The 22,240-nt window shown below is 37.8% G+C and overlaps 1 protein-coding gene across 2 annotated transcripts in view; it reads right to left on the reverse strand.

The window, feature by feature from the left end:
• The window catches only part of CUNH19orf12 (chromosome unknown C19orf12 homolog), a 54,834-nt gene that overhangs the window by 25,687 nt on the left and 6,907 nt on the right, over positions 1-22,240 (reverse strand). Inside the window, exon 2 of one of the 2 annotated variants that reach the window (XM_035893622.1) lies at positions 5,754-5,849. The gene's annotated coding sequence lies outside the window, so the exon portion shown is untranslated. Of the gene's footprint in view, positions 1-4,796; positions 4,912-5,753; positions 5,850-22,240 lie in introns of those variants that run through there. The other variant, XM_035893623.1, reaches the window with a different exon arrangement.

A 22,240-nucleotide genomic window follows, 5' to 3' on the forward strand; every position in this document is an offset into this window, starting at 1 on the left:
CTGGAAGACGACAGTGCACAACTACACCGCTATAGCTTGGTGTTAAGGAAACAGAAGGCTTTGACGTGAAACTGATTATTAATATTGTCATCCATAACAGAATGGTTGAAAGCTATTTCCTTTTATCCTTATTCTCCAGCTGAAAGTTGACAAAAAGTCAGCACTATTCAGGACAGTATCTAAGATATGAAACTGGCAGTATTTTTCCAGCAGAAGCTTATTGTTTCTCCTCTTGGTTATATCCCTGTACAACAGTACAGATCCTCTCAAAGACTTTCAACACATCAGATTTTGACTAAAGCATCATGACGTGGCACTCATCTCTACTTTTACTCCATTTCTAAGGGCAGCTGCTTTTCTATTTTTCTTTGCGCATCTGTGGACAACAAAATCTTTTCTCTATCACAAGAATGTCTTCATTAAGTCAGTTTCTGCCTTCAGCTTATTCTTAGTCTTCTGCATACTATAATCTATCTATATGCACAAGAAAGGCTTGAGAGGCAAACTGAAAAAGCAGGAAGCTGGAATAAACAATGAGGCAGGAACTGAGGGAAACTTGAGCATCTTTTCTTGCCCTTACTGTCCTGCCTTCTTTTTCATCCTTGTTTACTGTTGGATTTGGGATTCCTCCTACATGTGTATGAAACATGATTTCAGTGTCCCCTGGTTTGTGACCTCATTCTGATAAAGTATGACATGGCACAGCTAATACACTGACTGCAGCACAGAGTCAAATAATTTTAGTTCAACTACTATCTTGAACACTTTATTTCATATCAGATTTGGCAAATTTAGTATTTAAGATTTCTTGTACACTTACCTTACACTTTTACACTTAATGTTGTTCACTAAGTAACAAAAAGGTCCTAAATACCCACCAATTCATAGGCTCCTACCCCCTAACACTGGATATTCCATCTCCCTTTGGACAGGTAGGACGGAAGTAGAAGCTGTATTGTAATATACAGAACACCCAATAACTCAGATATTCACGCAACCAAACAGCTTCTGTCCCATTCATTTCAAGGAGAGTGACGTCCTCTTGAAATAGAAATTATGGAACGCTAATATTTGCTGTCTGCCACTGGATTTGCTTTGTGAAACAATGAAAATTTGACAGTGACAGGGAAGAGGGAAGTTAAACGTAGACAGAGAGTAGTAGTTTCACTCCAAATCAGCAAAATCGCTTTTTGACATCTTGAAAGAAACCCACCTGTTAATAAGATCAACAGATTTTTAATCAACATGATTACCCTCACACATCTTTTCCTATCCTTAAGTGTTTAACAAGAAACATCTTAGGTTCTCCTTACCTTTACTACTTCTAAAGCTTTAAACTGTAAGCAAAGAAACAGACTATGTTGTAAATTGCAACCCTTTTGCCTCATGTTAGAGGCTTGCCTATTTTCATTGCAGAAAGACTTTTTTCTCCCTAAAATTATCTGTGCATTTAAAGATTGGGGTGAAAAAGCATTTATTACTCTCAAAATTTCATTAGGAACCATCTGGCCTTACTTTTAGTTCAGCTGCTGCCTCCGTTTCCTCTATTTGCTGCAGACCTACAGAGGCTAACAGGAAGGAGCAACGGTTTTCTGTCTGTGAGCAAAGCACAGGGGAGAAAGGGAGTCATCTATGAAGGCTGGAATACTTCAGTGCCCCAAAGGCACCGGCCTGAGGTAGTGCACAGGCAAGTAGTAACTTTGCCAGCTGAAGAATAATCCAAGGAAAGTATTTAATAGGTCTGTCTGGACCTAAGTGAGCGAGTATCAAAGTCTTTTTGACAGATGAAGTCAGGAATATGAATGCAGTCAGGAAACTATGCAACATTTTCAACTTAATACTGACCAAATACGGACTTTTCAATAGAAGATTTCCTGTACTAAAGATGACGCTGCATCTTCATGTAAAGTCATTTTGCCATACAAACAGACCCTTACATTCTCTCTGCTGGTTCGTAAGCTAACAGCAAGAACCACAAGTGAAGTTCAGGTGGGCACATTAGGGAACTGAGCTACGGGCAATTACTGTTTTATTTTCACAATTTATTTTCAAGTTTTTTCTGCTCAGCACAGAATGGACACGAGTAAGTACAGTAACTATGCAAGAGCAAAACCTGAGAGAAAGGAGAGATCCAACAAGAAAGGGAGGCCACTATCTGACATTTTAAAAGGGCAAATCGAAAGCAATCAACACCCAACAAAATGCTCAGTGTAGGATGAGGTGATAGCTTAGGATATACTTAGGATACTGTAATGAGGCTAACAAGTGCTGTGTGTTTTAATGTAAATTAACACAAGATAATCTCTTCACATATTTAAGTGATGCACTTCAAATTAATTAATACATATTTAATAGAAGTCTTCTTGAACAGCTGTTATTTACTTCTGGAGTTTCTACACATTAGCACTGCCTGCTTTGTTCTGCTCTGAAGTTGTTCATGCTCCAAAGTACTTTAACAACTTGGGCTGTACAAAAATTGAACAGTCTTCCTAAAAGAGACAGCCTTTCCGATAACTTAATATTTTTACATTAAATATTCACACACTTTCTGAACAAAAGGTCAAATTCTACTTACAGCATCTGTGTGAAACAGGCAAGCAGATGCTTAATGTTGCTAGACAAATACTTTCAGCACAAAGAATGATAAAGAGTTGGGAGATCAGTCACATTTCCAGATTTTAAAATCAGCTTTCCTTTACTCCTGTTCCCTAAATTCTGCATTTACCATTTATATGTAACAACACAGACCCGACCCAAATTATGGCCTGTTCCTTCCGTAAGCGTTACGCAGTGGTGTGTTAAATGAAATCCTGACCCTGAAAGTGCTGTCTACAGTATTTGTTGCATGTTACAAGTATTACGCCAACTCATTAGGGTTTTTGTCTTACAAAGACTACTGCATATGACATCACCTCATTTAGACCTTGCATACAGCATTAGAAGTAGTTCTCAGTTGCCACCCCTTTTATTCATATGAAAGCCCACTTGAGCTCCAGTCACTTCCAAGTTTTAAGGATATGAAGGAGTAGAAACCAATTCAAGAAACATGCTGGTAACACATTATATTTTCACACTCACAGTGATGAATATAACTTTGGGCAACTGTGATCAGTTTCTTTAAAAATAATTATCTTCACTGAACAATCCTTATTGGTGTATAATTTGTAGTTGTCAGCTGACTCCTTGAAGATATTTACTCTTCCTTTGGCACTAGAGCAGCTCCCTTACAGGTTTACTGAAAATAACTTTCAAAGTCGGTAACAACTGTATTAGAAAATACCTGTTGGGACAACCATCATTAAGTCTTCCGTGCAATGATGTATGGAAATACATGCAACCTGTGAAAGGCCTGAAAACAGTTCTAAATACACAAAGGTGAAGAATAAGTACTGATTTAAGCACCGATATTACTGATATCTAAATTAATTTTTTTTTTATTTAATGTGGTGTTTTTCACAATAAATAGGAATTAAGACAGAACTCATTACTCAGGCTAAGAATTTAAAGACTAAACCAGATCACAGAATCATTTAGGTTGGAAGAGACCTTTAAGATTGAGTCCAACCAATAACCTAGCACTGCCAAGTCCACCACTAAACCATATCCCTAGTGCAGAGTACAGGGGGACGATCACTTCCCTAGGCCTGCTGGCCATGCTATTTCTGATACAATGCTTTACATGGTAAATATGCTGTGGGTGAATGGGAGTGTGAGAAGACAGATTTAGAAAGCATTATCATGATTCTCAAATAATTCTGCACTGCCTATACCAGCAGCTTGGAGTCAGAGCTGCAGATGCAAGGAATGAGGAAGATGACCCAGATTGTTTTCCCCTCTGAGCGTGTATGGTACAAGACTGGCTTAGCTTTCATAGAATCATAGAATGTTTTGGGTTGGAAGGGACCCCTAGAAGTCATCTAGTCCAACCCTCCTGCAGTGAGCAGGGACACCACAAACTAGATAAGGTTGCTCAGAGCCCCATCCAACCTGGTCCCTATGAGACCTCATGAATGCTCCTGCTGGTACAAGAGAAACTGTAGGGACAAGTGGTTGGGACAGAACTGTTGATTTTGATGGAAATCTAAACACACAGCAGATTAAAATGCCTGTGTACATCTGGACTTCGACAAAGTAGTGCCAGTCACAATAAACCGGCACCTGAAAGGATTTCTATGCATTCAAACTTTGTCAGCGTATTTAGGAAGAAAAGAGAGAAAAGCAGAAGAATGCCAAGGTTCTCACAGGGCCCAAAGATTCTCTTTTCCAGGAGGTCAGCACACCAAAGACATTTCACTGCTTTTAATGGGAGTCATGTGGGAGACAGACTAGTTCAGAAAAAAGAAACCTGAGGAGAAGACTTAATCTCATGCTGTGATGTTCTGGAATCACCATTATGTTAATGAAACTAAATCTCTTGAAAATCTTTTTGCCTTCGGAAGGAAGATGTATGTTTTGTTCAGAGAAGCATGAGAACTCTACCAGCTGACAAAAAATTGTGTTTTTATACTTGCTTTGATATCTACAATATAACTTTCATTAGCATCAGCAGAAGCCTGATGTATAGATGTCAAGGAAAGAGAGAGAAATCCCAGAGGACAAACGTAGCTCCCAGTCCCAAGGAATGAAAACAGATGTGCGCATTTTATACAGCCATGACATAACAGGTATTCTTTGGGTTATTTTAAACTTCCTTAGAGCTAAAAGATCAAATTCAAGGGGAATCTCTTACAACATACACAGTGAGACTGTCATATTTTTCTCTAAATTTTACAGGATAAATTAAAATCCATGTTTACCTGTCAGCTTTGGTAGAAAGGTTTCTATCATAATTACACCTTGTGTATTGGAAGGAACCTGGCAGTTTAACATCACTAATACTAGTCTGGAGAGGTACAACGCTGTAGGAGCTTGCTGAAAAGTAACAATAAACCTTTATTAAGATTTCCAATTTTTGCAAAAAACATTTTGACTAAATTCCAACTCTATTTAAAATATAATTAAATATTTACTTTTTAGAGAACAAATGTATTGTAAGCAAATCAATTTACCAATTATCTTAATTTTTTGTATGTATACAATTACTACATTTTTGTAATACATGCGCAATTCTAATCATTAGAACAATGATCTTGAACTTTAATAGAGCCCTTCATCTGAGGAGATGAAAGTGCTGTACATTCATTCATTTATTAGGTCTTACAACCCCCGTGTGATGTAGGTACTATTATCATCATTTTACAGATGGGGAAACTGAAAGGCTAATTAACTTGTCCAATTTACAGTACTCTTAGCTGTAAACTTAGGGCATCCTATTATACTCACAGGCAAAACAAAAAACTCAGCTCACCTGTGATGAATATTTACTACAAATTCTTAAACTCCATCAGCATTTTACTTATAGGAGAGAATATATTACACAAGCCTTTGGAGAGTTGGTTTTGCACTGGCAATGGCTTTGAGTGCCACAGAAACATGCTGCCTAGAAACAAACATCAGAGCACCAGCTTAGTGTAAAGTGTCACCATGTCTCCCAGCTAGTTATAGAGATGACATGTGTTTTCATTTAATGTTATTAGCCATTCAAGCACATATTTGTGCATTAATTCTGTATAATGTATTATACTGCATTTACACAAAAAATACTGTTTGTTGACAAACTCATTCTCTCAGTTTACTTATGTGTTCCATAAACTTCTTTACTCGGTCAGGATCAACACCATTTGCCCAATAACCTTCTTTCTTGAAATACGAACCAATTATTAGAGCGTTTGCATCCAAGTAATTCCTCACATTTTCCAGAGTCACTCCAGACCCGATCAACACAGGAATCTTCACAGCATGTTGAACCTCTGAAGAGAAGAGAATAAAAATTAGAGTTAAATCCCATCTTTGAAACTCTATCAAGACTCTAATTTGCATAGTTTTTCAATAAAGAAAGGTGAGTATCAAAAAAACTCATGATCACGGTACTTCTACTGCAGAATGGAACAACTTCTCTAGAAAAAACACCTTTAGCTCTGAGCAGCTGTTAAGAAAAAAAATCTCACTTTTATTTTGCATTCTGTTGTTGTAAGAAACACTGCAGAAGAATATTCCTGGCCACATATCAGAGGATGGTTTCAGTGCCATGGAAGATATGAAAGTTGGGTTTTGGTACCATACATGTACTGCTCTTTATTCTCAAGGAACAAGATTTAAGCAAGATTAAGTAGAACTGGCTGGCAGAGAACATACTGCATTTTACTACATTCCCTCATAAATTCCTTTTTATTCCTCATCCCTGGTAAAAAGAGATGCTGGATGCAGGTAGTTTTTGCACAGGAGGACCAGACCCTTTTACTTACTGTGACTGTTACCATCACACTTAGAGGCTCTGTTGTGCTTGAGGTACTACACATGCATGGAAAGGCGCTATTGTTTACTACTGTGTGCAGTAGCAGCCAGTATGGATTCTAGGCAAACCAGGTCCATTGCCTTGACAAAGGATTTACTGATGCTGGAGTGACCATGTGTGCTCCCATGCCCCAGGTGGAGTCTTAACTGTGTTCTCCATTTCCCTCAACTTAAGACAAGAATAACCACCTCCCCCAATTTTTGAATGAAGTAATCAAAATATAGCTACAAGAATAAGAAGCCATTATTGTTCCCATTCATTGTATCAGCTCAGATTCTTTTTTTGCAAGTCTAGTGAGATCATTACAGTGGCAGAACTACTCAGCAGAGCTGTGCTCATTACAATTCTTCAGTCATCAGTTTAAATCACAATAATGGTAGTTGGACTGGTGTGTATTTCTGTCAGGTCTCATTGCTGAATTTATGCTATGTTGACAACTAGTAGAAGATCTTCAGTGAAGAAACAAGAAGGGCCTTACTCACAGGAAATGGAAAAGGAACGTGCTCTCTACTTCATGATAAATTTCAAGGACTCGGAAGTAGGAAAGCAAGCAGTGGCTATATAGACTACATTGATAGCTCCAACTAGTTTACCAGAAAGCAAAAGATAGTACTGATAAAGACTAGTTCTCTTCCCATGAATGGCAATGGAACAAAAAAGCCAATTCTTTTTTCTACATACAGTATGTGTTGCTTAATTATCTGACCCTTTACCTGGTTCCAAAAAAGAGAAATAGACAAAATATCAAAACAGGGCTCAAAATATTAAAGATCCATTTCATCCCTCACACACAGGGGTAAATTTCAGTCCACGGTTCAGGTGATCATAGTCACTGTGAAATGCATCCATTCTGACAGACCTGACTGTAGAAACTGATTTATGGCTCATAGTTCACATTTTTTAGAATAAAAAAAAAAAAAGGTGATGGCTGCTTTGACCATGGAAAGGTTCCCCATAGATAAATAAAAGATTATTAGAGTATTTTCCACAGAACTTGGGTCAATGCTAGCTCTGGAAAAAAATAATTAAAAAATCCCAGTTCAAGAATTACTAAGTATCCTTCTCATCCTATCATTTCAAACTGACCATCTTAAGAGTCACTCGTAGGACTGGATGCTTCATCCCTTACTTAGAGAAATGTTGTGAGGCATTATTTCTGACCTTTAAAAACATATGAATTGCTTTAATTGTGATAAGATGATGTAAGATGTTTAGAGCTTGAGGTAACCAGGGAAAGCATATATGCAACATAAAAGTCTGCTTCAAGACACTGTTTGTTTAAATAAAGTTTCATCAGAAGCCTAACTTAATAATTATGTTTCAGCAAAGACTATTTATTTATCACCTTCCTACTTCACCAAAGAAAGAGGATCAATTAAAATGCTCTTGACTCTTTTTAGGTCACATGCCCCGTCATTTTTTTCGTCTAGGAACAAGAAATCCTTCTTACAAAGATTTCAACACAAAAATAAAATCATTCCACACAGTCCTTATTGAAATTTTTAAACAAATCAGATGGATCATGCATATAGGATTAAAACTATAGTTATTTCTATGCATATTTTATATTCTTATAGTCATTCTGCTTACAGCAGCAAAATAATTCATTTTTAGTTATTTATAGCATTAATACTGAAATCCTGTTCTAGAAAAATCAGAATTTTATTTATATAGTATCTACGTGCTCTTAGAAATATATCTGCTTTACATAGATACCAATGCATAATTAAGGTGCTACAACTGACCAGAGATTTGTGCAACAATACTTACTGTATTCCCAGAGGAACTTCGTTCCAAGTCAATATTTGTTTTTACGACAAATGCATAAGGCACATTAGCAGGTAGTTGTTTTAAAATTGTTTCACGCATGATCATATGGGTGTAAGACAATAGCTTAGCTCTACTAGAGAAAGTAAAACCCAGTGAAATCTGAGACTGCTGTGAAACTATCAAAAACCCCAAAGCTTTCCAAAGTAGCAAGGTATCCAACTCCTGCTGTGATCCGTACATGACACATGCAGTCCACACACATCTCCCATGCTGGAGATTTATTCAGACTGACAATATGAAGAATGGAAATGGGAGTGCTCAGTCTCCAATAAGAGTGGGTTACTTAATTAAGTGTGCTACAGATGCTACTTTTAAGTCATTTCCAAGCGCATCAAGGCCTAAAGTTGATTAGTAGAAGGTGTTTATCTATTAGCTGTGTTAATAAAAATTCTAACTTGTAAAAGAAAATAAAGCAACAGCGGTGAGATATGCTTTTGCATGGCAATGTTCAGTCACTTTCAAGACGCCTCTAAACACAGAGCTTTGCTTTAAATCTCTCTTGGCTTTCTTCTGATTTTTTTTTTGACACAAAGAAAAGGAGACAATTTTGTGATGTTACAGTAACAAGATCTGAAAGTTTACACAACTTGCACATTTCTCTATTTCAATAAAGTGTAACTAGAGGGCACTGTGCTCTTTCCTGTGACAGTACATCTGCAGATATGTCTTTAATAAAATCAAATGAAATAGTGCTTGGTTGCAAAGCACAATGAAAGCATTTGAACTATGGTATGCACAAGTTACATGAAATAAAGGCCAAATGCTCCTAGCTTGAAAACAATGGCGAAGAGCAGCGTAAAAAGAAGCACCGCTGTGCCAATAACTTGCTCGACTACTCTTTAACAGCTTTTTCATATGCAGTAATCACTGCAGTGTGCAGTACTATACAAAGTACTATGTTTATGGTAATGCTCCACAGCAACACATTTTAGTTTTTTAATTCAAAGGACTTTCTCTGTCATTAAATCTAGGGTTTACAAAAAGTACAGATCAGAGACTCACATCGCTTACTTATCTCTATGAGGGTATTGCAAAGGCAGCCGCCACTATTTTGACGTAAATGTACCATCAAAAGGTGAGAAGGTGAATCAGTCTTGATGCCCCTTTTATGAACAATAACTAAGGAGGTGACAGTCACAACCAGCTGTTGAATTTCATGATGTACCCCATTTTCCACTGGTTACTCAGCTGAGGCCATTTGCTTTGTTCACACAGATAACTAAGCAGTCATTGCACAAAGCTTTGACTCCTTAAAAATACAGCCTGGATGTGAAGCAGGTATTTCAGCAGTTATACCCAGAGAAAAAGTGATAGATTCACTCTCCAACCAAAGAACATTTCACAATGTAGCAAACTGGAGCAAACTTCTATAACCTCTTAAATGAAAATATGGTTTATTAATTGCAATTTGAAATGCTCAGCTATAATTCCTGCTCCTTAATAACCAGAATTCTGATTTTTAAACTGTGTGCTCTGTCGACCACTGGCGCCCGGTACACCTAGAGAGCCCCAGCGCAAAGCCTGCCAGCCGCTGCAAGGAGCGATGCTGATGGTTGCCTATGAGAAGGCAGCAATGCAAACTACAAACAAAACCCTACTGAACACAGTCTCTGCCTTGACAGGGAAACACTCATTTCCCATACCCCATCACAAATCAGTCAATTCAACACAGAGGCACAAAGGCAAAAAACACTTCTATATTACTGCACAACAAAGCTGAAAAAAAGACATGACAAAAATCTCATCTGTCTCTTGGTTCTGCTTTCAAGAGATGCTTTGCAGTGTGATGAAAGGTGCCCAATTGTGTGTATCATCGTAATACAGCGCTTCCAGGGCTGCATAAATTCGTGAAATGCAAAATTTCACTCACATCAACACCAACTTTGTAGACTGTATATCTGATTCCTTTTAAGAATCTGCTGACATAGATAAGCCTAATTTGTCATTTCCTTATTCCCTGGAATATTGATTTTTAAGTTCCTCTCTTCACTGTTTTTTTAAGCCAACATTCTTATAAGAGGGCCTGCTAACATCCAAAAACCTGTGACTTAAGTGAAATAAATCCATGATCCACAGATTCTTGCTTCCATAGCAGAAATCCAAACACAAAATTAATGTGTGTATTTCATTACAGCTGCCAACTCTGATTCATTTTGTTCTTTGGACCCAGAAAGAAAACAAGACTGAGACTGACATGTTTGTTCACATGAAAGGAAAACAGAAGCCATGGTGCTGTCTCGTTGGAGTCCTGTGATTAAAAAAAGCCTATGGACCTAGAGGTCAGGTTTTGCTCTCTGATGCAGGAAATCAGTGGAGGTTGCATGTGCACATATGAAAGCAGATTTTAGGCTAGGATTTTCTCCCTAAGACTTAAATCAATTTTTTTTTAAATTATTTAATCTGCATTAAGGGTGGTGGAGACATTAACTGCAGGCAGGGATGGAGCTCTAGAGTAACAAAATTCTGTAGTCTCGAAAATATGCCTAGCTTTAGGGTCACCTGTTCCATGTATCATTTCTAGTTTACTGTACCAAAGACCCAACTAATTCAAGAGTTCAATATTCACACCAAACCATCATCTTGTTTTTAACATTGTGATTGAAGCACAGCAATTTATAACCTATTTGGCAAAAAGTTTATATAATATGTATGAGATAAAACCCCATTTTGACAAGTTCAATATCCCTTTTAAATGCTGTTAAGTATGATTGATATAGGTAAAAGCCTGAAAACACTGAATGATTTCATATTATTTCAAAAGATGTTTGAGGTCCAGGTATCTATGGCAAGTAAAGTATGGTTTTCACCCTCATCAGCTAACATCAGTTGAATACAATTCACTCTGCACTGGAACTTCAAAACGTGCTAAGTTTAGGCATGCCAGCAAAAATAAAACCAAAAAAATATACATTGTTTTATGTAGCAAGACCCTCAAATTCAAGCCATTAATCTAAATTAAAATTAGTGATGAAAATCAAATGCCCCCCATGACAGAACTTTAATTCTAGCATGGGAGCCATCCATTTACATGAAGACAGCCCAAACTTATGCCAATATAAAAATATGAAGAATCATTTAAAACTCTTGCAAAGGTCAGAACTCATAGGTCGAATTACTCTCCCTTGATAAAAAGTCCACATCATTTAAAAATTATGTTGATGTAATATCTTTCTATCTACCAATGAATGTGTATTCCTTCTGAAAATCTTCTAAGCAGTAGTTTCCCTGATATTCCTGTTTGGAATGTTGCCTTATCAAAATGCCTCTTTTCTTGCAGGACTTCCATTTTCATTATGAAAGAAAAATGCTTAACTCTTTGATGGAAAGATTTATAGTTAGTTAGTTTTCTAATAGGGCTATAAGTAGCTTTTTCTCATATTAAGACTTTTTAGAAATGGAACAGTCAGGGTTTTTTTATATATTTTACGTACTGTTTTACTTCTTTTTTTCATTTAAGCCTCAGCGTCATTCAGTGTTATAAAAGCTTGAAATAATTTTCATTTTTGTCCTGCCAAATTGTTGTTTAGAAACATACAACAGCCAAGCTGAATAGCACCTCAATCACACTAGTGCCGCTGTATCAAATCAAACCCTACAGTGAGTTTCTTTTCTTCCCTCTTTTTTCTTTAAGGAACAGTGGATATATAGATTTCTTTCTACATTAATCCAGGAGCTGATTCACTGCCTGTTGTCCGACCTTCGCATGACAGCTCTCACCTTTCAGCTCCTGAGGATCTGCAGGCAATCCAGTAGCCGTGCCAGTCAGTACAACCCCATCAGCCAGGAAGAGCTCGGCAGCCGAAGCAGTCTCGGCCACACCGACATCTGCCGTCAGGGCGTGAGCACTGTAAACAGCAGGAACATACCCTGTGGTTACTGTCGGCACACACATTTGTTATCCATCTTGCTGAATGTTTAGACTGCATTTCTTCATCTTCCCTGCTGTCAGAACAATGAAAGGCAGGCTTTGTAAGAGAGGGTAAGTGTCCTGTTTTAAAATGGGAAGTAAAATTGCAATGTGAACAAGAGGAAAAAAATCCAACCTTTTCCATCAGGGAACCATAATTGATCGGTCTATTGCTCTGGGTCTCCTGTCTCTAAAGAGTGATTGCTAACTCTGAACTACCAAGTGTCAATCGAGACAGCTGCTTACATGTCAAGCACCTGTATTTCAGAAGTGTTGAGCACACACAGCTCTCCGACTTCAAGTGGGAGTTGTGGATGTGCAGTCATTCATAAATCAGATTCTGTTGCCTAGAACAGAATTAACACCCTCCACTTCATTTCACAAAGTCCAACTAACAGAAAGTATAGTTATTACCTATGATATAATCACAGGAATCATCTTACACAGCAGTTACAAACATCAGCTACCTGCAACCTAGCTTTTCAACAGCAGTCTTTGATGTATGGGTGGCATGCTTTGTCTGAAACCTATAGCAGTAGCAGCTTTTAATTTAAACATTTCTAAACTTTGAAAAAAATCCAGCCATTGCTGGTTCAACACTTGACTTTGTTGTTTCTGTATTTCCATTTAAGCAGAAATCAATGACTATGGCCAACCATGAGTGGCAATGGAGCCAAACTCTTTCCTGGATCAGCCTGGATGGACAACGCTCTTGCAGTGGGTGGGGAGCATGCTCTGGCCACATTCAGAGGCAGCATGTGTGTGCAGTGCATTCCACTCATGGCAGTGCATGCAAAAGGAAATGCACTAACTCCCCTTCTGCAGCTGGAGAAAGGCAGGCTTAAATATTTAATACATACAAAGAGGTTGAAACAGAGCTTAAGAGTAGTAGACAACCTAAAATGAGCATGTGGAAGGTAGTCATAACACAGCAAGTAGACTACAAAAATAGTTTCTCCCCATTTAAAGAACAGGAGGCTAGCAGCTCTCAGTGGCAGGCATATTTTTCTACATTAAGACTCAACCAGCAAGTCCTTTAACATTTCCTTCTCATTTTATAAATCTGTCTGAAACAAAAACCAATTCATCAATTGTCAAGACAAAGAAAAAAAAATCACATGATGCAATCAATTTTTTTATAAAAAAGTCTAATGCAATTAATTTTTATTTATATATATCTACATACATGTATATATAAAGAAATCATTAAAAAGAAACCACTCTGAAAGAACCTTATAAGCCTGATTTGACCATGCTGCATTTTTTCTTTTCTGTTTTGAAATTTATTACCTGTTTATTAGGCATTTAAGATCTTCCAGACTTGGCTATTCTCATGATTACCCACATACTACGCTCAAACATTTCAATTAGGTTATTTAGCATGTATAATACATAACACTTGAGCAGTTCTTCTGGGAAAAAAAAACCCTAAAGAGTGACATCTAAATAGCTGAAAGTACCATGTGACAGTTATGATAAAGTATCAGCAGAAAAGAAACTGGATTCATCTGTCGTAAGTTCCTTCTGTTTGGTAATCATAGAACATAATCCGTATCTAGACAGCACTGATTTAAGAAGAAACCAGTATTATTGGCAGGAAGGAGAAAAAAGAATAGCTTTTTAGAATGCCAAAATATTATGATTTTGATTCTTTTATACGGCAACTGCTTCCATAACTAAAAATAACCTTGGATGCCCAGCCTCCAGAAACAAAATTTCTTTAAAGATAATAGGCACATACGCAAGCATACAAAATCTCGCCTAATACCAGATGCAAAACTTTTACAGTCTGCATTTATAAATCCTGAAGGTTAAACAACTTCAAACTTCACAGATGCAGCAACCTGCAGCTTACAGGTGCAAATTTATTTTTAAACATATCCCCTCTAATAGCACTGCAAGACCTTGCTTGAATAATAAAGTTCACCCTATATCATTAACTTTCCTCATACTAAATAGGCATAAAAAAAAAAATCATAAAATGGATAAAAATATAGGATTATTATTACACTCATATTTATATAAAATATTGCTTGTATTTACCTATGTTTCTTTTTAATATCAGCAAAAATCTGAATGTGCTCTGCTCCAACCTGTTTTCTGTATCGTAGCAGGTTACCTGCACAGGCATTTATAATCCCTTCATCAGCAACATGAGAAAACACAAACCCTTCAGCCCGGATAAAATCAAGACCTAAAAAAAAAAATAATTAGCAGTATCTTAGCTAAAACTGAAGACTGAAAAACAGAAATACTAAAACCAAACAAAACCCCACCTTACTGCCCCTCTTGTTTGATCCCAACACATGTTGTTCCATATGCTTTAAGACTAACCAACCTTGCTTTTCCACATATTTAAGTTTTACACTCTTTATTTTCACCCATATTCTCTCAAACTTCTTTCCATCTCACTACCTTCAACTCCCTTCTCTTCCATAGAGCCCGCCAGTTTTCTCCCTAACCCCACGGTTCCCTTCTTTCTCAGCCCCTATCAGTTTGTTCCTGTGTGGCTCAGAACAGGCAGCTGAACACTCTGCCCTGCCTCTTACCATGATACGCCAGTGGGCACGTGCCGACATAGAAGCAGGTAGGTCAAAACACAGCTCCTTTGTCCTAATGATGTGTCTTCTCTCCAAAAAGGGTCATTAACTTGGGTGTCTCCCCTCTTTCCAGATACTCTTTCATTGTATTACTTCTTTTCCAATATCTATTTCCCTGTTAAATATGCCTGAAGTTGGCCATCAGGTCAATAAGCATCAAGGACACGGACACAGACAGAGGAATAGCATTAAGTCTTCTTTCTTTAGGAAATCAGGCAAGAAAACACAGTCTGTGACACATTATATACAACCTGTTTGACTCTCCATCTGAATGTAGCTTGTGTTTTCTACACAGCACCACATCAAGAAATTACTTCTAGAGCTGTGCCAAAGGTACAAAAAGATAATGTTTGGGAAGAGTGAAACATTTTCCACTCCAAACTTACTCTGACCATCAACCCTACCATGTCTTTCCACTTTATTCATTTTTTGCACTAGGAAGGTTTTGTGGGATGGATACTTAAGAGGAAGATTACCAATAGCAATGGCTTCACACAGGCCGTTCATCTACTCTCACAGAATCCATACACAGCCTTGAAATATCTGTGTAGAAATACTGAAGCCTTGGGCCCCGGTGCAATAAGCCTGCAGCTGTGAGGCACAAGATTGAATTCTGACTTCCTTACTGTATTCCCCTCTTCTCTCCAGTCTTTCATAGCCTTGAAGTTTATTTCACCTGTCACTACACATACAGGTAAAAGCTCTGCATTCATCTTGTGCAGCTTTTGCTGTTCTTCCAGTTTACTTTAGAGGTCTCTTCCAGGCCCTTCTGAAGCTCTGCTGCTGCTCCAGCTTTGGAGTCAGCTGCACGTTTGGTTAGAGCTGACACCATACCAAGGAAACCAATGCATGTGAAAGCAGCCATCAAGGATGCAATCCCACCCACCAGAGAACTGCTTAGACAGAGGCCTCATTTCATATATAAACATAAATGATCTTTAAAATTTATTTACCAAGTGACAAGGTGCCTGTTTATTTTAAAATTTCAGTTTCATTCCAAAAGCCCTGAAGTTGCAGAAACAGAAGCTTATGCCTGATAGAGAAGGGCCTGTATTGCTTAGCAACACACACTCCAGCAAACAAGAAACATCACGGATGGATGCCAAATCAAATACGAGCTGTCCTGTGCCTTGAGATTAGTGGGTGAAAAGCATGGAGTATTCTCAGGATCCAAAGACAAGTGTGTGCCACAAGTATAATTACAGGTGTTAGTAGACAGTGGGTAATAAACACAATGCAAATAGCTAGATTGAGATTTCTGCATCTAGGAGCAAAAACTATAGGTTCTGTTTAAATCACCCAAGTTTACAGTACCACTCAGAGTTAAGTAAGAAAAATTACTTCTCTAATCATAAGACTATTGATGAGTCCAGAGATAGTGTTACATTTTCACAACAATCACAATGTCTGCCTCAGGACAGGGGCCATTCACTGAGTAATTTCATTTATTGAAGTCACTACTTACGTGTTGTTTGTTGACGCTTGGTTTTGCATTTCCTTAACTTAGTAATTTATGAGTTTCTGCTGAACATTAGTATTATACTTAGTTTAACAAGACTGCACTCCCTATCTGGGTTTTTGGGGGCTATGAAAATACTAATTTTAACCGATTGTAATAGGTGCAGGCACCAAATCATTACCCTTCTGTTTTATGAAGCCATAATCAGATTCCGCTAATGAATTCATTTTTACGCTCATTAAATTGTGAGAATGATACTATTGCTTACTTTCACATTTGGCAAGTTGAAAAGTAATAGCTGTTGAATAGTTAACAGGCAGTCCCATTTCTGACTTATATGGGAACAAAAAAAATGTGTAATCTCACTGGAAAACAAGAACAGGAAATTTCCAACAAAACCTAATAAACAGAACTTCAAGACTGTATTAGGAATACAGAATCAAGTAACCAGCTGCTGCAGGGCCTCTTCAAGGAACTAGAGCTTGTCTCTTTTTTAAAAGTTAGTGTTACTCCACTTACTTTAATCCTACTTAAACAGCTTTACCTAAACAGCTGTGGATCTATCAATTGTAGAGAAAAGCTTTATTTTTTTCTTTCCTTCCCATGATAATTTATGATTAAAGGAAAAAAATGTCAGACTGAAACATCTCTTTCGCTGGCTGAGAAAATATTGCAAGACTAAGTTGGAGGAAATAGTACTTTCACTTTATCCATCTTAAATGTTGCAAACATGAATATCATTGCATTTTAACAGCACAAAACAGTCAATGCAACCACTGAAAAGCCTTTTCTCAGGAACCTTCCTTCTCAAGGTTCTTCCTTGAGTTATAAAGTCAAAAAGATCTGGAAGATAGGATTGAGTGCTTTCACAGAAGTGGGATCTGGCCTCTGCAAGGCAGCAGCTCCTGGCTACTGCTGCATTTTGGACTTCAGGCAAACATCTTTGCCTTTACATAAAGGCAAGATGCTGCAGGTAACTTTACTAGTGATATTTTGGGGTTTATACACAGTAAATCCTGGCTCTCAGCTCTTCTCACCTTCCCAATTCAAAAAGAATCTGCAAGGCTGATTTTGTGCTGAAAATGAAAACAGAGTAGTATTGACTTTGCATGCTATTGATGCTAGAGACATACAGTCTCCATGCTGCAAAAACCCTTTACTACTCAGGACATCATCTTATAGCAGCTCCTTCCACACTCAGCGGGAATTGCAGGCCTGGGAGAAGGGTCTCCAGTAGAGTCCACAGCGCTCACTGCTTTTCTCCATGGCTCCTATAGATGCTCTCAAGGCATGCACACCCCTGCTGCAGTTATCTTAGCTGCCTTCCCCCCACCACAGCATTAATATGGTGGCAGTTAAAAAGAAAACCAAAAAAAGCAGTATACAATTCTGCCCAATTCTATCCTGCCTTAAACAGCATCATGGGTTATAGCAAGTGAATTCCTGTGGAGGATATCTCTGCTGGCAGGTGAGGGAAAGGAACAGTCTCAGACAGCAAAGCTGTATTTATAAAAGACATGGAGGTATCTGGGTACCTGGGATATCTTCTGAAATGAAGCCTCACTTAATCAGCTACCAACTGTGTCATTATCATTGATGAAGACTAATTTAAAAATGGGATTTCAGTAACATGATCCTTAAAGGATAAAAGGACAGTTTCACAGTCAGGTGGAGATGCTGTTGGACTAGATGATTATTTTAAGTCCCTTCCAACTGAACTATTCAATTCTAAGTTTATGAGATGAGAGAAGATAAACTTAAAAACTGAGCCCTGATTCATGATGAGTGTAACACAGGCTCACCCAGGTGTAGGGAAAAAATACAGTCCTTGTTCTCAGGCACCCAGACTGAAGCACTGGCCAGAACACAAGAGCATAATTTGTCTCTGGCCCATGTGCCTGGATTTTCCACCCCATGGAGTCAAGATACAATAGAGAGGGGTACCTGGAATATCAGAAGTGTTCCCGTGCATCACTACAGATGTACAACTATGGGGACTGTTTTATGACTCAAAGATCAGCAGATGGCCAGGCCAGTATTCCACAGTGGTAATATTTCTTGAAATCCTTCTCACCATTAACTTTGTCTCCACTAGGTTGATGATGGCCCAGTTATTTATTTCTTCTCAGTCACTGCTACATGTTGGTAATGGAGAGCATGCAGAATGTGCAAAACAACAACGGGAGTATCACCAACATATACTCCCTGTATTTTAAAGGCTCTGCATCTCCTCTGCAAAGACCTACCCTGATAGATTAGAGCCAAGCAGAACATCTCACTAACCCAAGGAAAAACACAAATAGCAGCTTTTGAGCAATTCCTTTAGACACAACAGTCCCCTCTGTGACTAGTGCTTCATAATTAGCAAACTTTCAATAAAAGAAAAGCCATGTAATTTGGAAGTTTATCAACAAACAACACAAGTACATGAAATTACCACAACAGTCAACTTCAGGGAACAAGACACACTGGTAAGTAAGTACTGAAAACCAAACACTATGCCTGTATCTGACCCAGACTTAGTGAACATATTGTGGACATTCCTGACCACTAAGAAGTGATAACCAGTCATATTTGCGAAACAAAAGTAAGGGAGCATTTGTATTTTCATCTCCTCTACAAATGCTCATACAACCTGCTTATATACATCATTCTGTTTCAACCTCAAGCAGATGTAGTTAATTAAATCAGAAACTACAAACAGGAAATTATACACCTTAAAAACCACATGGTACACCTGTTAATAATGAACCAATTGAAAAGTAACCCTAGCAAACAAATTCTGACTTGCTTCTCCACAAAGAGCATTTTAGGAAAGAAGGAAGATAATACAGTCTTTGGAGGATGTCATTAAAATTAACTATTAAGAAGGGTTGTTTTTCTGAGAATAAGTATTTGAGATTAAGACGGCTTCCAGTCAAAAATATAAATACCAAACTGTCCTATTCTATGTCATCTCTATGGTTTGCAGCCTACAGTTCCTTAGGGATATTACTGTATTTTAAATTTAAATGCCTACATTAGAAGAGTAAAAAAATTGAGCAGCAGAGGACTTTTAATATTAAGAAAGGTGTGACATGAATCTCCCCCACTATTTGTGTATATAATGACACTAATTTTTGAGTGGGCTAACATTGCCCTATCTGCCCTTAGGAACAGAGGGAAATTTGGCAGCTTTCAACATAACCTCTTGAAGTCAAAAGTGAAAGCAAAAGATCAGACACAGTGACGCTGGTTTGTGGGGCTGACTGAGGGGGAACACAGGCCCTGCAGCAAGGCCCAAGGCAGGGGAATGCCATGGCCTGCCAGATGGATGCCCTGGGGCAACCACCTCCTTCAACGTCCTGTGGTGGATCTGTCTGCGCACTGAACCAAGAGCATTCAACACAGTCTGCAATAACCTTTTGGAGCTGGGAGGATATTAGCAACAACTGTTTTGGCTCAATAGCTCGTTTTTGATAACATGAGGAACTGCTTGTTTCTGTCAGAAGGGTGGAGACACAGTGGTTCCCTTTTTCCTCAAGATCCCCCACTAGTCTGCTACCACTGCCCCATACCTGTGCTGAAGCACGCAGCATGAACACATTTTTGCCAGCACCTCAAGGAAAGGTGCCTAACTGAATATAGTCAATGTTTCCTAAAGAACCAAAATAAATTAAAAAAATTCTCAACCTTCTCAGATGCCTCATGCACTGATTTATTACTGATTTTTTCAGATTTATCCAATAACTTGTCAATATACTAGGAAAATTCAGTAATTTCATCTGTTACTATTTGGCTACCCACAACACGTTTATTAGCATAACCACGTGTTGCTGATGTTGAGCTTCTTCTAGTCACATTGTAAACCTGCTGACTTTTTCCCCCCTTTACAGAATAAAATCATTACCTTCACCTAGAGACCACTTACGATTTCCTTGTGCAGTTCTCTTCAGAACAGTTATTTCTGTCAAAGGCAGGAGTTTCCACAGGGAAAATGAAATGACTGCATAGTAGCAGGAGATGCTACGTATGCTTTTTAGCTAAAACACCTTCAGCAAGTATTTTCTATAGTGAAGGCATACAGGGCTTGCTTTATTAATAGCCACCTATTAAAATTGTATTGACATTAAAGTCACTACTAAAAAACTACTCAAACACTTGCTACCTACAAAGTAGCACTCACTTTACTATGGCTTTGCTTAAAGTGATTTTCTTTTATTTTTGCTTTCCTGTTCAGTGAACTTGAGACAATCATTTTTAGAGAAGTGCAATGAAATGCGTTAAACTCAGGCTTTTCCTAGCTGGTGTTCTCCAGTTACAGAGCAAATAGTGCAGAACAGTTGAGTAGTAGAGCTGAGCAAAACCCAGGCCCTCCAGGAATTCTCTCCCTCATTAATAATTGCTGAGAAGTAAGAGAAATACATTGTTCCCACACTATATCCCTTATTTAGTGATCAATTTTGCTCCTAAAGGGATGCATAACTCACTAACAGTTTGATGATTGCTTTTAAAAATAAGATGTGTAAATATTTTTGCAAATGCCTATGTACCTCAAGTATCCTACAAGCATACAATCCCTAAAAACTAAAACTGGATTCTATAAGCATTTTTATTTTAGGTTTTCATACAGGTTCTACTGCAGCAATAAAAATTAGGTTTTGTGAGTTTGTCTAGTAGCTAGGTACCTTGAAAGTGTCAGCTTCTGATTTTAAAGCATGCAAAACAAATCTGAGTTCAAAACACATCTACTAGCAAGAATTCCCCCAAGAAAAGAAGGAATTTAAGACTTTTAGAACATATTCAACACAATTAAAACTGCCACTGCAGGTAAGTTAGCCTACATTATTTTACCTGAAGCATGGTTTTCAACTAAACACCAGCACCTTTTATTTTTGCATTCTTACAAAATTCTGCCCTTTTATAAAATTTGTACAATCAAAAGTGTGCTGTAATCACAATTTTTGTACGATCAAAAATTCTTGTAATGGGCAAAATTCTGTTGGGCAAAACCAGGCATTAACCCTCAATTTATAAAGTATTCAGTAAGTACAAGCCTTCTGTATTAAACCAGCCTCCATCTTTAAATCATGGAATGTTACATATGAAAAACTAAAATTGCTTCAGCAAGCAGTAGGAGCAGAAAGGTCAGCAAGTCTAGGATTCATGCAATAAAGATAGATTAATTTATATTTAATTTCCCCAAATGCAATTTAATTTTAAGTAGTTTGGCTAGCTGTACACTCAATTTTTTGTTATTATATGAAAAGCTGCATTCCATCTATTCATTAAAAAAGGCGATGAAAACTTAGTTTTAATGGATAACAGTAGTAGCAACAACATATAATTAGATGTTGAAATAGGATGCTTAACCACAGTGGGTTAAATTGATCCTCAAATATAATTTAGCTGAAGTAAATAGAGTTACACCAAAGGTGGCTTTTAGACATGAGTAGGTTTAAACTAATCATTATATTTAGACAGGTTTCACCTAGAAAGCTGCAGCAGCGGCCTTGGGATTTTTAGCTGCTTCCTACTGAAGCAGTGCGCAAGTATCATCTATTATAATCAAGCAGGCATCTTTCTCAAAATCTAATTTCTGCTTTTTCAGGGTACAGTGAGCTTTTCATGTCTCATTTTTCATGGTATCTATGTTAGTACAATGCACAATTTGCAGAGAGTAAATGCCATAGCAAACAACAGTAATAACTGATGAGTCATTTCTATTACCTGCAGCAAGAGCAACTGCTATTGCCTGTTGATTTGCAGCACACAGGATCTGGACACCCAGCGCAAGGTGGGGGCAGGTTTGTCTCACTGCGGCACTAATGACAGTCATTGCTGCAGTTACTTCAGGCCCAGGACACACCGTGTAAGGAAGATCGTGCATGTTTTCTACTATCAAGCCATCCTGTGGAGATTATTATAAAGAAATATGATTAAACTGGAAAAAAAGGAACTTAAAAAACATGGCTAGTTTACCATTATGCTGTTTTGTATTAAAAGACACAGAAGTTTAAAGGTTTTCCTTCAAAGGAAGGATTATCTACAGTAAATTGTGTTGATGCATA

This window comes from Egretta garzetta, unplaced genomic scaffold (genome assembly GCF_000687185.1).
Source record: "Egretta garzetta isolate BGI_Z169 unplaced genomic scaffold, ASM68718v1 scaffold354, whole genome shotgun sequence".
In the NCBI taxonomy this organism is placed as follows: domain Eukaryota; kingdom Metazoa; phylum Chordata; class Aves; order Pelecaniformes; family Ardeidae; genus Egretta; species Egretta garzetta.